The sequence below is a fragment of the Ovis aries genome, chromosome 15 (assembly GCF_016772045.2).
Source record: "Ovis aries strain OAR_USU_Benz2616 breed Rambouillet chromosome 15, ARS-UI_Ramb_v3.0, whole genome shotgun sequence".
Lineage (NCBI taxonomy): Eukaryota > Metazoa > Chordata > Mammalia > Artiodactyla > Bovidae > Ovis > Ovis aries.
Window position 1 is genome coordinate 43408603 of NC_056068.1, and position 13218 is coordinate 43421820.

The 13218-nt window shown below is 43.5% G+C and overlaps 1 protein-coding gene across 2 annotated transcripts in view; it reads left to right on the forward strand.

The window, feature by feature from the left end:
* Window positions 1–1143: 1143 nt before the first annotated feature.
* Window positions 1144–13218, forward strand: part of DENND2B (DENN domain containing 2B) — a 166791-nt gene continuing 154716 nt past the window's right edge. Inside the window, exon 1 of one of the 2 annotated variants that reach the window (XM_027979402.2) lies at window positions 1144–1556. The gene's annotated coding sequence lies outside the window, so the exon portion shown is untranslated. Of the gene's footprint in view, window positions 1557–1663; window positions 1760–13218 lie in introns of those variants that run through there. The other variant, XM_042233081.2, reaches the window with a different exon arrangement.

The following is a 13218-nucleotide window of genomic DNA, read 5'->3' on the forward strand; positions in this document are numbered from 1 at the left end:
CTCACTATAAGATTTTGAATTTGGAGTTTTGATTTGCCTGATTTCCTGTTGTATCCTGTGTTTTCCAGTAGAAAAATGAAAATCTTGGGTTTTCCTAACGTAGAACCAATTCACTTTACCAAACACTGACATATTTTTCACACATGGACAACTGAGTCACACTGTATATAAGGCTTTCTGCTGGAAAGACCAATTATACTCTGGCATCAATTTTATTGAGATAAAGCATAAATACTACTAGCTCATGTTAATATGTTTTTTTAAGCAAAGGAACAACAGACTATCAGTTTGGTGCTTCTATTTTTTCTATTCCATCAAGAACAAGTTATTTCCAATTTGCATCTTAAACTCCCCATTATTTTTTATGCTTGCTCTACAGCTGAGTAAAGACTTTTTTTGAGATTTGTGACAATTCTCTTGGCTTGGACTTTGAAGCATGTCTTGGCCTTAGAGACTGTTTATGGTCATTCATACACGTTTGTTCCTTCAAAATGTAACTAGGCTTGTGAGAGTCAATTTTGTGCATTTCAACATTAAGTTCTATTTATTATGATTTATGGGATGAGAAATTGGGTTACATGGCTTCCTAACATCCCACTAAGTAGTATGGCTTTTGATTTTAAGTGATTTACATTATTCTTTTCCAATTTGAACTGTCATACTGCATTAACAATTTCTTTCAGAATTCCATTAATAAATCACAGATTTTCACTGCTAGTATTCCATTGCTTATTCCTAATGACACCCCTTTCTAGTTGGTTTTGCAAGCTCATGGAGTATTTAAAAACAAATTCTCACAATGCTCTTAGAACATTCGGTTCCGACCAGATGCCTTGGAACTATAGCGCTTTCAGAGTTCTTCCGCCACTCCCGCAATGCCAAACGTAGCTTCCTTTAGTGTCTTTTAGGGCTTTCCAGGGCTCCCCTGGCCTCGGGCTGGGAGAGCGGGAAGAGCTCATCGGTTAGTTTGAAGGCAGGCAGGCTGTACAGACAGCTTTTCCCAGACTTTCCCAGCTCCGGTTTTTCATGCATACCAGCAGAGCCGCTTTTTTCCTCCAGTGATTGAAACCATCTGGACTGCAGGGGCGTCACGTGTGTATGAGAAAATGACATAAAGTTTCAGACCCTCTTGTGTTTTGCTCCAGACCCAGACAGTTCTTGGTTTGATGGTCCGAGGTGAGGGCCGGTCCAGTTTAAGGACCAACTCCTCATCCTGTTCTCCACCCCCATCTTCCCATCCCCAGCGCCCTCCCTCCCCAGCTTTGCGCACTCTCAGCGCGGTTTTCTTGTTCCCTCCAGAGCCTCCGAGCACACCCCTCCGCCGGGCTCCAGCAGCCCACCCTCCCTGTCTCGGGTGGAGGCACACCTCCTCCACGCCCCCTCCACTCAAATCTGTGCTCCCTCCCTTCTCTCTCGCTTCAGCCCGGCCGCAGCCCCGGGCGCGGATGCCCGCCCGACGACCGCCCTCTCTCCCCGAGCGGCTCCTCCTCCGGGCTGCGCGGCTGCAGGCAAGCCCCCATTCTTGCGAGCACCCAGCCCGGCTGGGGGGCTCAGAGGTAAGTGCGTCCCGGCCGCCGCCCAGGCTTTCCCTGCCCGCCTTCCCTCCAGGAGGTTGCTTGCTGGCCTGAGTGCCCTTGCTCCAGGCCGGGTGGCGGGCAGGAGGGGCGCCGGTTCCGGCTCTGCCGCGCCCTGCCCTGCGGCTGCAGTCTGAGCCCTTTCCCCGCTATTCACCACTCTGCCCCGGAGGTGTTCCAGTTCGGTGAGTATTAGCGATCCCCGGCCTCTGAAGGCGCAGAGGAGCAGGGTTGGTGGGGGCTGCCCTCCGGGCGGTCCTGGCAAACCTTGCTTCCCGGCTCCGCTGGGGCGCGCAGTTGGGGGTGGGGAACAAGGAGCCGAGGGTCTGGGGAAGCGCAGAGCTGGTGTGCGAGGAGGAGACCGAGGTCTGGGCGGTCCTGGTAGTGGGCTCTGTGCGAGCCCCTTGATGCGCCCTAGCTGCTCGGCCGCTCTTACCTGCAGCTGTGGTAGTTTGTGTGCAGGCTTCTTCCAGAACACACACACACACACAGACACGCACACACACACACACACACGCACGCACACACACGGAACTCAAACAAAGGAAAATTAATTTTGCTCTATCACTTTATGATTACCTTTACTTTTTTTTTTTTTGCTGTTCTTTTGAAGTGCACTAAGTATTGAAACTGCATTTTTAAGTGACCCAAGACCAAAGGAACACACTTTAGCCAACGTTTATGCTCCTTGATTAAAGAATTTCGTAGTTTGTAAAATTCAAGAGACTGAACGTTTTCAAGTTTTATAAAGAGAGATTATTGCATTTTCCTGTGGTCTTTATGAGAATGTGGTTTACGTGTGTGAAACAGCTTCACTAAGTAAGAGAATTTTGCTTAATGCTGCCTCAGTCCACCTCTTGCTTTATCCTGATGAGGCTGTTTCTTCTGTTTGGACGGCAGGGTCTTGGGAATGGTGAAGGGGTCATTATTCCTTCTACAGGGCTGTTTTGAGCTAGTGCTTATGTTCAAGTTCCTCAGTTGGCCATCTTAGGATAGGGCCACCAAGTTAAAACCCCAGTAACTGTATTACTGTTTTTTTTTTTTTCTTCCCAGGTAATATTTTCAGAAGGTGAATCCCTTTGTTGATGAGGTTTTTCAGAAATAGGAGTTTCTAAGGGATCAGATAGTCTAATTTCAGAAAGCTAATCAAAGATAGAGACCAGATTGCTCAGTCTGTCTCCCATGGTGAATTAGGGACAGCACAAAGCAAGAGCTAAATAGAACCTGTTGAACGCGTGGAGTGAATTAAAGCTTCTTGGACTCTGCCGGCTTGTCTGAGGGTTCCCTTGTGACTACATAGATTAAGGCTTCATTGTCATTTACCCAGTAAATATTACCCTTGGAAAAACTCCCCAAGATATGTGGGAGGTTTTCTGAAGCGTATATGGAAAGTGATATTATCCCCTAATTGGGCCAGAAGGGCTCCCATCATTGGTAGAGAACCCCAAGGCAACTGTTTCTTCGAAGTATTTTTTCTTGACCACTTAAATTGTTATTGGCTTGATGATTGACAAAACTTTGCTTTTGGGTTTGTTGACTTGTCGGGAAAAGAGGAGCAACATAGAAGAATGAAGAGTTTAAATCCATTGGCCTAAAATATAAGAAGCTCAGAGGAGAAAATGATCATGAGCCAGGGTAACTTTATAGAAAAGATTTCAGTTAGGCATTGAAGCAAAGCATGGTTCTGAAATCAGTGGAAAGTTGCTGGGGAGAATTTTCAAGAGGGAAGAGAGTAGACCTTTTGGACTGGAGCTAGGGAGAGAAGTGGTGCTTACTGAGCATCATCTCCTCTGTGCCATATGCCATGTTCTGTCTTCCACCCTCTAGGGCTATGGCATAGGTACTGCTCTTGTTTTAAAGAGACGTGGCTACACAGATAGGTCGCCTGTTCAGGATCGCATAAGTGGTAAGCGGTGGAGCTGGAATTCCTGCTCCCTGTGGTCTGACTCTAAAGGTTGTCCTTCCCCAGGGACAGTGGCAGGTTCAGCTAAAGCAGACCGGTCAGCTTGAATTCTGGCTTAGGAGCTGGGACTTCATCCTATTACTCTGTCTGGCTTTTAAAGATTTTTGAGAAAGGAAATGATGGGTAAAGCAGTGTTTTTAGAAGATTATTATGACATATGTGTATAGGAATGTAACGTGCTTATCTTAGGTAACCTCAAGATGTAGTTCTTAATTGGCAGCCTAAAGAGAGTGAGTGTGGTCAGGATATCTCGGTGTGTAAATTTCCACCTCGTTCCCCCTACCCTTTGATGGCTTCGTTCACTGGGTGAGAACCGATTGCACAGACTACAGGGCTGCCAGGGATCAGAGAAGCGCTGGGTCCGAGCAGGTGAGCGTTGGCATGGAATGTGTACGTGGAGCTCCACGACTGCTGGTTTGTCCTTTATGTTTCCACGTGGTTCACAGTGCTCTGGTGGAAAGGTTTTCCTTTCCTGGCTACCCTGGGGTATAGATCAATGTTGTAATTTGTTTGAGAGCCTAAGTGGCAAAGTTGAACCCCCAAACTAGGGCCTCTGCCCTAAAATGTTAAGTTGAGATGCCCTTTCCTTTCAACATTCCCTTGCTTCTTAAAAATGCCAAAATGTAAAACTTGGCACTAGCAAGGTGAAAATGAATTGAAATTACCTTTTTATTAATAAGACCAGTTAAGAAAAAAATGTAGATTTATTTCACTTTTTTGTTATGGAGGAGCAATAGGTTGCATTTGGGTAGTTACTGTGTAGGAATTTAGAAGGGATTGGAAAGCCAGGATTTTGAGATGTGCAAAGCTCTTTCTACTCTGCCACATTTCCTACCAGTTAATTGTGTTGTTCACTTGTCCAGCTCGGGAGCTTGCAGGGCCATCCACTACCCAAGTTTATAGCTAGGCCCTTTGATTCTCTGCAGATAATGGGCACAGGAAGGGCAGCAGTGGGTGGAGCCATTTTGCTAGAATTGTCTCCCACTTTGAATGCAATCTCGATTTCTTACTCTTCCTTGTCAACCTCTAGGCCTTTCCTCTGAATATGTCAGTGCTCTGAAGACTTGGTTCTTAGGCCGAGGGAGATCAGGTAACAGGCGATGAGACAGAAAAGGGCAGCTGACAGAAAAATCGCTTGTCAACTGGAGAAGTTTTGTTTTATTACTAAACTCATGTTAGAGTCAACCATGTTTTTTTGTAAAATAAAAAGATGCAAAATGGGCTTCCCTGGTGGCTCAGGGGTGAAGAATCTACCTGCAGATGTAGGAGACATGGGTTCGATCCTTGATCTGGGAAGATCCCACGTGCCACAGAGCAACTAAGCCTATGCATCACAACTGCTGAGCCTGTGCTCGAGAGTCCGGGAGTCACAGCTGCTGAAGGCCACACTCACTGAAGCCTGTGCTCCACAAGAGAGGCCGCCACAATGAGAGGCCCGTGTATTACAAGTAGAGACTAGTCCCTGCTCACTGCAACTAGAGAAAAGCCCTCGCAGCAATGAAGACCCAGTACAGCAAAAATTAAAAAAAAAAGTTGCAAAACTAAAATTTCATCTCAGTTCTTCAAATTACCTTGATGAGCCTCTAACTGGAGAGCTTGCCCTATTGAATGAGGCTTTGGTTTGTGAAATTCTTACCAGCGGCTCTAAATGTGTCAGGATGTGACTCAGTTTGGGTTTGGACCTCCGAGGAATTTGTCCCCTTGAAGTAGGGAATTTAGAGTCCAAAGATATGGGGTAAGGTTCCAGCTTTGCCGTTTGTTCAGAAGTGTCTGGAATTCGATGTTTCTTAGCTCAGTTTATCTAGTTCTTCTAGATCAGAGTAATCTCCCAGGATGAACCCATAGTTCATGCCCTGAACTATGGGTCCTTGGCTCCTTCTCCCATTTCGTATCTTGTTATCACTTGAAACCCATTTTGTTTTATCTGTGGCCTGTGGTTATAGACGAGAAAGGAAAACTATCTAGGATTTTTCTCCAGAGAATGGCAGATCTTTTGGTATGGATTTCTGTGAGAATGCTCTTGAGGTTAGTTTTGAGAGTTGAGGGTCCCAAGAAGAGACTTTGGCAGTGCTCTTGTTTAAATGTCAGAGATGTTTTGGTTGCATTTTTGGCTCATTGCTTACACAATTGTTAGTGTTTTTATATTTGGTAAGCATCTATCATTTTTTAAATTTATTAAAGGAATGATTTACATTTTCCAAGATAGCTAAAAGCTTAGAAAAAGAAGACTAGAATATCCTTTTGATACTCAGATGTAATCTCCTAGAATAGTAGAACCATTAGACTATTTTAACCCACTCCAGCTCCACCTCTAATTATCCTTAAATCTCCACCTCCAAATATTCTTAAATCTTTCTCAAGAGATTTGCCCTTTCTCAAGAGACTTCACAATCTCTCCAGGAAATGTTTCCTGAGCTTTCCAGACTGATGATCATAGATTATCTCTTTGTAGTTAGCCTGAGCTTTTTTTTTTTTTTTCCTCTTAGTGTTTCTTGCTTTTACTCTTTTCTCATGCCTCTTATTGCACAATTGTTCACAGTGTGGGCGTATTGTCTTTCTTGGACCCTAATGTCAGCTACCAGAAATGTAGATTGCCCCTTCTGTACCCATCTTTTCATTCCCTTTCTCTGGCTAAACAAGCTGAGTTGCTTTCTAGACCTGTGCTTATACGTGTTGTTTTGTGTGTTGTTTTATGCAGTAAGTCAGTGTCAGATGTGTTGGCAATTAGAGCTTCCAGATTGAAGGATGCTTTTTGGAAGTAAAATGTGCTTTTTTCCTCCCTTATCAGCCTGAGTGGTTGTGGAACATATGTAAACACTGGAAAGGATCTTTAAAAAAAAAAAAAAAATTATCACCAAAAGAATTTTACCCAAGTCTTTTAAGGACTTAAAAAGAATCCAGCCTTTGTAAGATTGTAGTAAAAGTAACAGACTAACCCAATTAAGGCCTTTCTAGAAGTGTGGGAATCATTTGTTCAAACCAGAATCTAGGACCCCTGAGTAAATATGATAGAAATAATCTGCATAACCCTTTATAACAGCATAAGAAAGAAAACCTCTTTGAATGGGCCTCTTGTGATAAAGCGCCGTAGTGATGAGAGCATGCTGAGAGTCCTGGTGGTCAGTGTTCTGAAAACTGCTGTGAGTGGGCCAGTGACACTGTTGGTGACTTCCTTTGATATGAATTTGGGATTTTGGGTGTTAATTTGAATACAGTTTGAAGTTTGAATCTAGAATACTTGTGAATTTTTTATCCCTTCTCCCTGTTCTTTCCTGTCTTGAAGGCTAGATTGGAGTATTTCCTTTTAATGGAAATTAAAAGGAGTATTAAATGGAGTATTTCCTTCCTTTTAATGAAGGAGTCAATGTCTTAGGATATTTGGTCAGACACTAGTCTTCAGGAAGCAATGTTCATCCGCTCTGGTGTTCAGCATTACTGAATATCTGCCGTGGACATAGCACATTGGCGAGTGCTTGCAAGCATCTCTTTGTGCTCTTGTTGCTTTTCTTCAGTAAACATGCTTGATACAAGGAGTCTGATGAATTGAGGAGTGGGTAAAGAAGTTACATGGGAAGTTAATTTTTGGATAACCCTGGTTGGAGTATTGCTGTGGGGATCTGATCTAGATGCTGAGATTACTCCTGATAAAGAGTTTCAACATGTGAGCATATATTTTCTAGTAAGTGAACAGGGTTCAGTCAGTTATTTTTGCTGCTAGTCATGTTAGGTTATGTTTACAGTTGCCGGGAGCGCCACTTAAATGTGGTAGCTCCTGTGTTAGAAGGTACCCCATGGGTTAGTAGCAAGGATTGCCTGGAGAAGTTTTTCCTAAAACTCTGGTCTTGGCACTTGAACCAAGGATGGATGCTAGGTGCTTAGACCCAAGGGGCTTCTACGCAACCAGCATGATCCTAACACTGGGATCCAAAGGGAATAGAAGCTCCCCTGAAACTTTGTACCACTATAGGAGGGGATCAAAGCTTTTTGCTTCTCAGTAGATGTTAGAGTCTATACACACAGATCTTGGGATGAAGAAAACCAGCTTACAAATGACTGTATAGTGCTATATAGGCTTAGGAAGAGGATGGAAAAACAGGATTTAAGGTCAAAGTGGAAAAACAGGATTTAAGGTCAAAGTGTTCATTTGAGTCTTTAATGTCCAATTTATCAGAGATAAACCACTGTGTGGGTTTTGTTTTGCTGTTTTTGTTTTTCTCTACATCTGTGTTTTGGCGGATCATTGCCTTAAATTAGACCAGGATTTAGGACCAAAGTGTTTATACAGAAAGTGATAGCAGTCATGGGAGATGGACAGAGGCCACTTTGTATCTTAATTCAGGTGGACCATTTTTAAAACCCCCCATAAGCAGCTCAGCAGTCCAAATTAGTTAGCAGTAGCTTTGCTGAAAGGTATTGGTAAAATAACATCTAGCAGCCTTTTGTCTGTTCCAGGTTTAGATAAGAGTGAGAAAGCCAATTTGGGAGCAATTTCATATGCTCCACTCTGCCCACATTCAAGTCGCCTACGTGGTTCCCATATCCTTGTCACTGGTACTGGTCCCTGGGGGGCCAGGGGCAGATCTCAGGATCTGAGGCTCAGACGTGGTTGAAACCACATCAACAGCTGGTCCTGATGGGTCAGCCTTATTTTCTGTGGTTATCATCAGGGCTGAGGGTGTGGGGAGGAAGGTGGGTGGGACAGGGAAGACAAACAGAAGGGCCATGTAGTTCCTTGGAAACTAAGCAAAGCAATAACCTCTTAGGACTTCTTTCCCCCTCATTGACTTGTACTTTTGTTCTGTTGGAAACTCTTGTCACTTGAGGTCATTCTGTAAATACTCATAGTCACTAGCTGAAAGCACTGTGACGCCTACACAGTGGTGGGAGGATCCCTCCTAGATGGTTCTCTGGATGTGTGTTTGGTCCATTTTCTTTCCCTCTTTTTCACCTCAGTTTTGATGCTTTTTTTGTTTGTTTGTTTGTTTTGTTTTTAAGGAATAAAATTTGGCTTCAATGTCCAGGTTTTTTTTTTTTTTTTTTGTCTTTTTTTTGGCTTATGGAGACTAGGGGTAGGGGGCCAGAGTGTGACATGTTGCTGGATAGGAGAGGCTTTTACAACTAGACAAATCTCCAGGAAAGAAGAGACAGAAAAGTTTCCACATAGAGCACAAGGATTGGAAGTCAGAAGGGAAAATGGCCTGGCAGGTGCTTTGGCCGTTGTGACTATCGCAGCTAAGGTGGGCCTGATGGTTGGATGATGGGATAGTGCTAAAGATATCATGTAATCCACATCCTTCCTTGAAGATTTTTTTTTTTCCTTAAGAGAAAGTATAGTTCGTTGACTTTAAAATTTTTAGTTTATGTGATGTGTCCACAAGTAAGTTTCCAACACCCTGGTATGTGTCTGACGCTATGCCAGGCATGGTAGTGGGTATACGAGTATGTGAAAAAAAAAAAAAGAAACCAAACCAGTCCTGAACTTAGAACATATAACGGTTGCCTCCAGGCAAGAGTACTGGAGTGGGTTGCCCTTTCTTTCTCCAGGGGATCTTCCTGATGCAGAGATCGAACCCGGGTCTCCTGCATTCCAGGCAGACACATTAGCCTCTGAGCCACCAGGGAAGCCCCTGAAGATCTCTATAAAGTATTAAATTATCAAGCTTTAACTCATGAGTCACAAACAGGGGGTTTGTGGCCCTGGATGAGGCTTAGGACATGCAGGTTTATGGAAAACCCTTGGGTTGAATGGAGGACTTTGGAGATGTTGGAGAGCCCCAAGGGTCACTCCGGCCCCCTTTTCTTCTTTATCTGCCCTTTCCCCAGGTGATCCCATGGCTTTAAAGCACTGGCATTCATAGAATGTTTACTTTGTACCAGATTCTGTTCCAAGGGCTTTACATGAATTAGTGTAATCTCCAGGTAGCTTTGTGATATAGGTACTGTCATCCTCACTTAAAGGTGTGGAAGCTGAGGTCAGAGATGAACTTCCTCGGGATCACACCGTTTATAGACTGAAGAGTCAAGATGTGAGCTTAGTTGGAGGCTGGATGCCAAGCCCTTGACCGGTTCTGTTTAACCTTCTAATAGGTCCTGAACTCCTCACCCCATCCCTTCTCCACATAGCAACCAAGCTATTACGTTTGTCCCCTACTTTAGCCTTCATAAGGATTCCTGCCCATTACACTTAGAATTCACGCTTATAACCAAGTCCTTATGTGCTCTAGCCTCTAGCCCTCCCACCTACTCTGTGTCTTCTGTCTCAGAGCCTTTGCCCTGCAGCTGAGGTGCTCTTCTTGAATACTGCCAGTTTGTACTCTCAGTTCATTCAGGTGATGGCTCAAACGTGCCACCTCTGGGAGACGTTCCCTGACCATATGAAGTAAGCTAATCTTAGTCAGTCTTTAATCTGTGCTTTGTTTTTATCCCTAAAATTGCATTACGTATTTGTGTGTTTTTCCTGTCTGCTTTTACAAAAATAAACAAATGCCGTGAGGTTAGGGAGTTGGTCCATCTGTTTACTGGTATCTTTACTTTTCAAAACAGGACATGGAAAGTTTTCTATAAATATTTATTAAATGAATAAATGGTGTCATATGCATTTGATGTGCATGTTTAACATAACTTTACTTGGATAAAAAGTGAAGTAGAAAGGGGTATACAGGTGATATACACAGGTCTGGGTCTTACTTGGGAAACCTGGCGTGCTGCAGTCCATAGGGTCACAAAGGGTTGGACACGACTGAGTGACTGAACTGACTGGGTCTTACTTGGCTTTATATTTATTGCCAAAGATTTGCTGTAATATCTGGCCCAAAAAATGCTCAGAAAATCTTAGCTGAATGAATGCACTGTTTGATTTGTTTTGAATTCCAGACATAGGAGTTCAGTGAAGGGAGAGAATAGTGTGGTCTGGAGTGCTTTAGGACTTACAGACTTTTGAAGAAGAGATGGATTTGGTTGGTCATATAGGAATCATAGAGTAATTTTTCTTAAACTAGAAGGATTGTTAAGATGATCTGGTTCAATCTTTCTGTTTATAGATAGAGAAACTGAGCCTACAGAGGCAAAGGACATGTCCAAAGGTACACAGCTAGTGTATGCCAAAAATGTCTGGAATCCAGATATTTTGATTGTTAGGTCAATTCTCTTTCCTCTACACAGTGATTTTGGCTTGTGTGGGATAGAAATTAGGATGGAAATTAGGCCTAATTGAATCAACAGGTTTGTACAAGAGATCCATGGGAGATATGATGAGCTGAATAAGGTGAAGACCAGATCCTGGAGGATCTTGAACGTTATCTTGAAGACTTTAAATTCAGAATGACAGGGAAGCATACGGAGTGCTTTAGGTCTTGTTCTGTCTTTTCTCTCCAATGAAGGTGATGTAGGTATGGAGAATAGATTGGAGTTGAGGAAGGAAGTGGAAGGAACCTTGAGGAGTTTGGAGGCCCTTGTAACAGTTCAGGTGTTAGTGCAGTTAGGGGCCTAGTTGCATTTCGGTTTGCTTTTAGAAATTTGTAGGAGGTTTTGAAGATGACACTCAATTCTTTGGTAAGATGCGTGTACGCAGAATTCTTAAGAGAGAGCATGGGAGTAAAAAGCCTAGAGAACTGGCTTTTTACCTTAATTCTGTACATGGTTGTAAATGACATTTTAGGATCTAAGTGATGATTCCTCTTCAGGCAGCTGAGCCTGGAAAGTAGAGGTAGAAGTTAACACTATACTAGTGTGAAAATAGTGATGGAGGGAGGGGGAAGGGCAGGAGGAGCAGATGGACAGTGAATGGGATCAGCTTCCAAGGAGGGCCTGGACATCTCTGTCGGAGGAGCTATGTTGTGGCTAGGGAGTCAGGCCTCCAGGGACCACAGCCTCACACTGTCGTTTTAGGACTCAAGAGGCCAGTGGAAGTAAGATTTGCCTGCTGGACCCACAAATGCTTTGGGTGAATGGGTTGTGCTAAAGCCTGGGCCCATACATGTATCCATGTAGATTTTCAGCCAGGGCTGATGAGAATAGATTGATACAGTCCTTACCAGGCCAGTGAATTGGCACAGGGTATGATACTTTAAAAGTTTATTCCATCCTCAGGAATCTTTTTCCATCTTTAAGGAAAAACTTTAAAAGTCAGCAAGAAAGTAAGAACACAGACCTTCAGATAATATCTCATACTGGATCTGAGAGTTTGGGTGGCAGGAAAAAATCTGGTCCTAGAGTATTCAACAATTACTTACTGAGCAAGACCTGTTAAATACCAGATGCTATGCTAAGTGTTGGAGCTTTACTCTTTTGATCATATTGCATCAAATGTTGTTGATACAGAATATTAACATTTGGTTCTATTTTGCATTAAGTTCTTTAAGCCCCTTGGGACTCTCCAGGCAAGAATACTGGAGTGGGTTGCATGCCCACCTCCAGGGGATCTTCCCAGCCCAGGGATCAAACCCAGTTCTCCTGCATTGCGGGTGGATTCTTTGCGGTCTGAGCCACCAGGGAAGCCCCAAAAGTTGTATAGCTCGGTCCATAAGCCCTCAGTTAGTTCAGACTACTCACTTAAGCTTGCATTCACTTGTTAAATGTGTACTGTGTAATAGGCAATATACTGAATGCTGAGGCAGTTTTGAAGAAAACAAAGAATTGGTAAGGGTCCTCAGCTGGTTGACTGGAATTTGTTGGGTAGATCTGGCAGCTTCCAGTTTGCTGGGATTGCTGGCCAGGAGGAGAGTGCTCTCAGCACCAGTGTACCCCTTCACTTGATCTGCCCGCACTGGGCCCTCCCCTCTCTCCCTGACCTCTGTGCCTGGCCTGACTTTAAATTTAAGAGAAATGAAAATTAGCTTCTTTGCATGAAGTGTGGGAAGTTCCACTGGGGCAGCACTTCCTGATGAAACCCTCTAAGTTTGAAGTCTTTCCAGAAGAATTTCTCCTGCTTGTGTTAAGCCCAGAGAAGAGCGTTCTCTACAGGGGCTTTTTCCCTTCCTCTGAAAACTCCTTTGCCTGCAGTGTGGGCACAGGGCACATGGCGTGTGTTGTTTCTCAGGCTCTTTACGTCTGCCTGCTTCCATGGCTCTTTGGGGATGTTGTTTTCTGAGAACGAATGACAAAAATGAGAGGGAGGCAATCATGCTAATTTTTCCCATCGTTTGGAAAAAGCAGCTGCTCAGAACAAAAGAAGACAGATGTAGAAGAGGAGTGTTTTTTTGTTTTTCAAGAGGAGTGTTTTATTGAGCCCTTGGATTGCTATCCAGAGTGAGGTTGTTTTCCCCTCTTTTTCTTGGCATCTGGAGGCAGCTTGTATACTGTATGAGGTTTGCTCTTCTTTCTTCATGTCTGTGGACTTCTTTAATAGAAAACTACAAAATACGACATTGCCTTCAACTTTAAATTGGTTCTTTAAAAAATGTAATGTGTGCATTGTAGTACACTGTAAAAAATTAAGTTTCACTTTGCCGACACCCAGAGATCACCACTATTAATATCTTTGTGCACCCTCTTCTAGATCTTTCTCTATGCATATCTATGTACATGTTTGTATTCTTTGCTTTTTACCAAAGCAAGATCTACTAGACATACTATAATTCATTGTTTTATTTTTTTATTATCTCCACTTTTCATGTTCTGTGGATTTGTATTTTAACTAACACCCAGTCCATGGTTCAGATCCCCTTGTTGACCCCCAAGTAT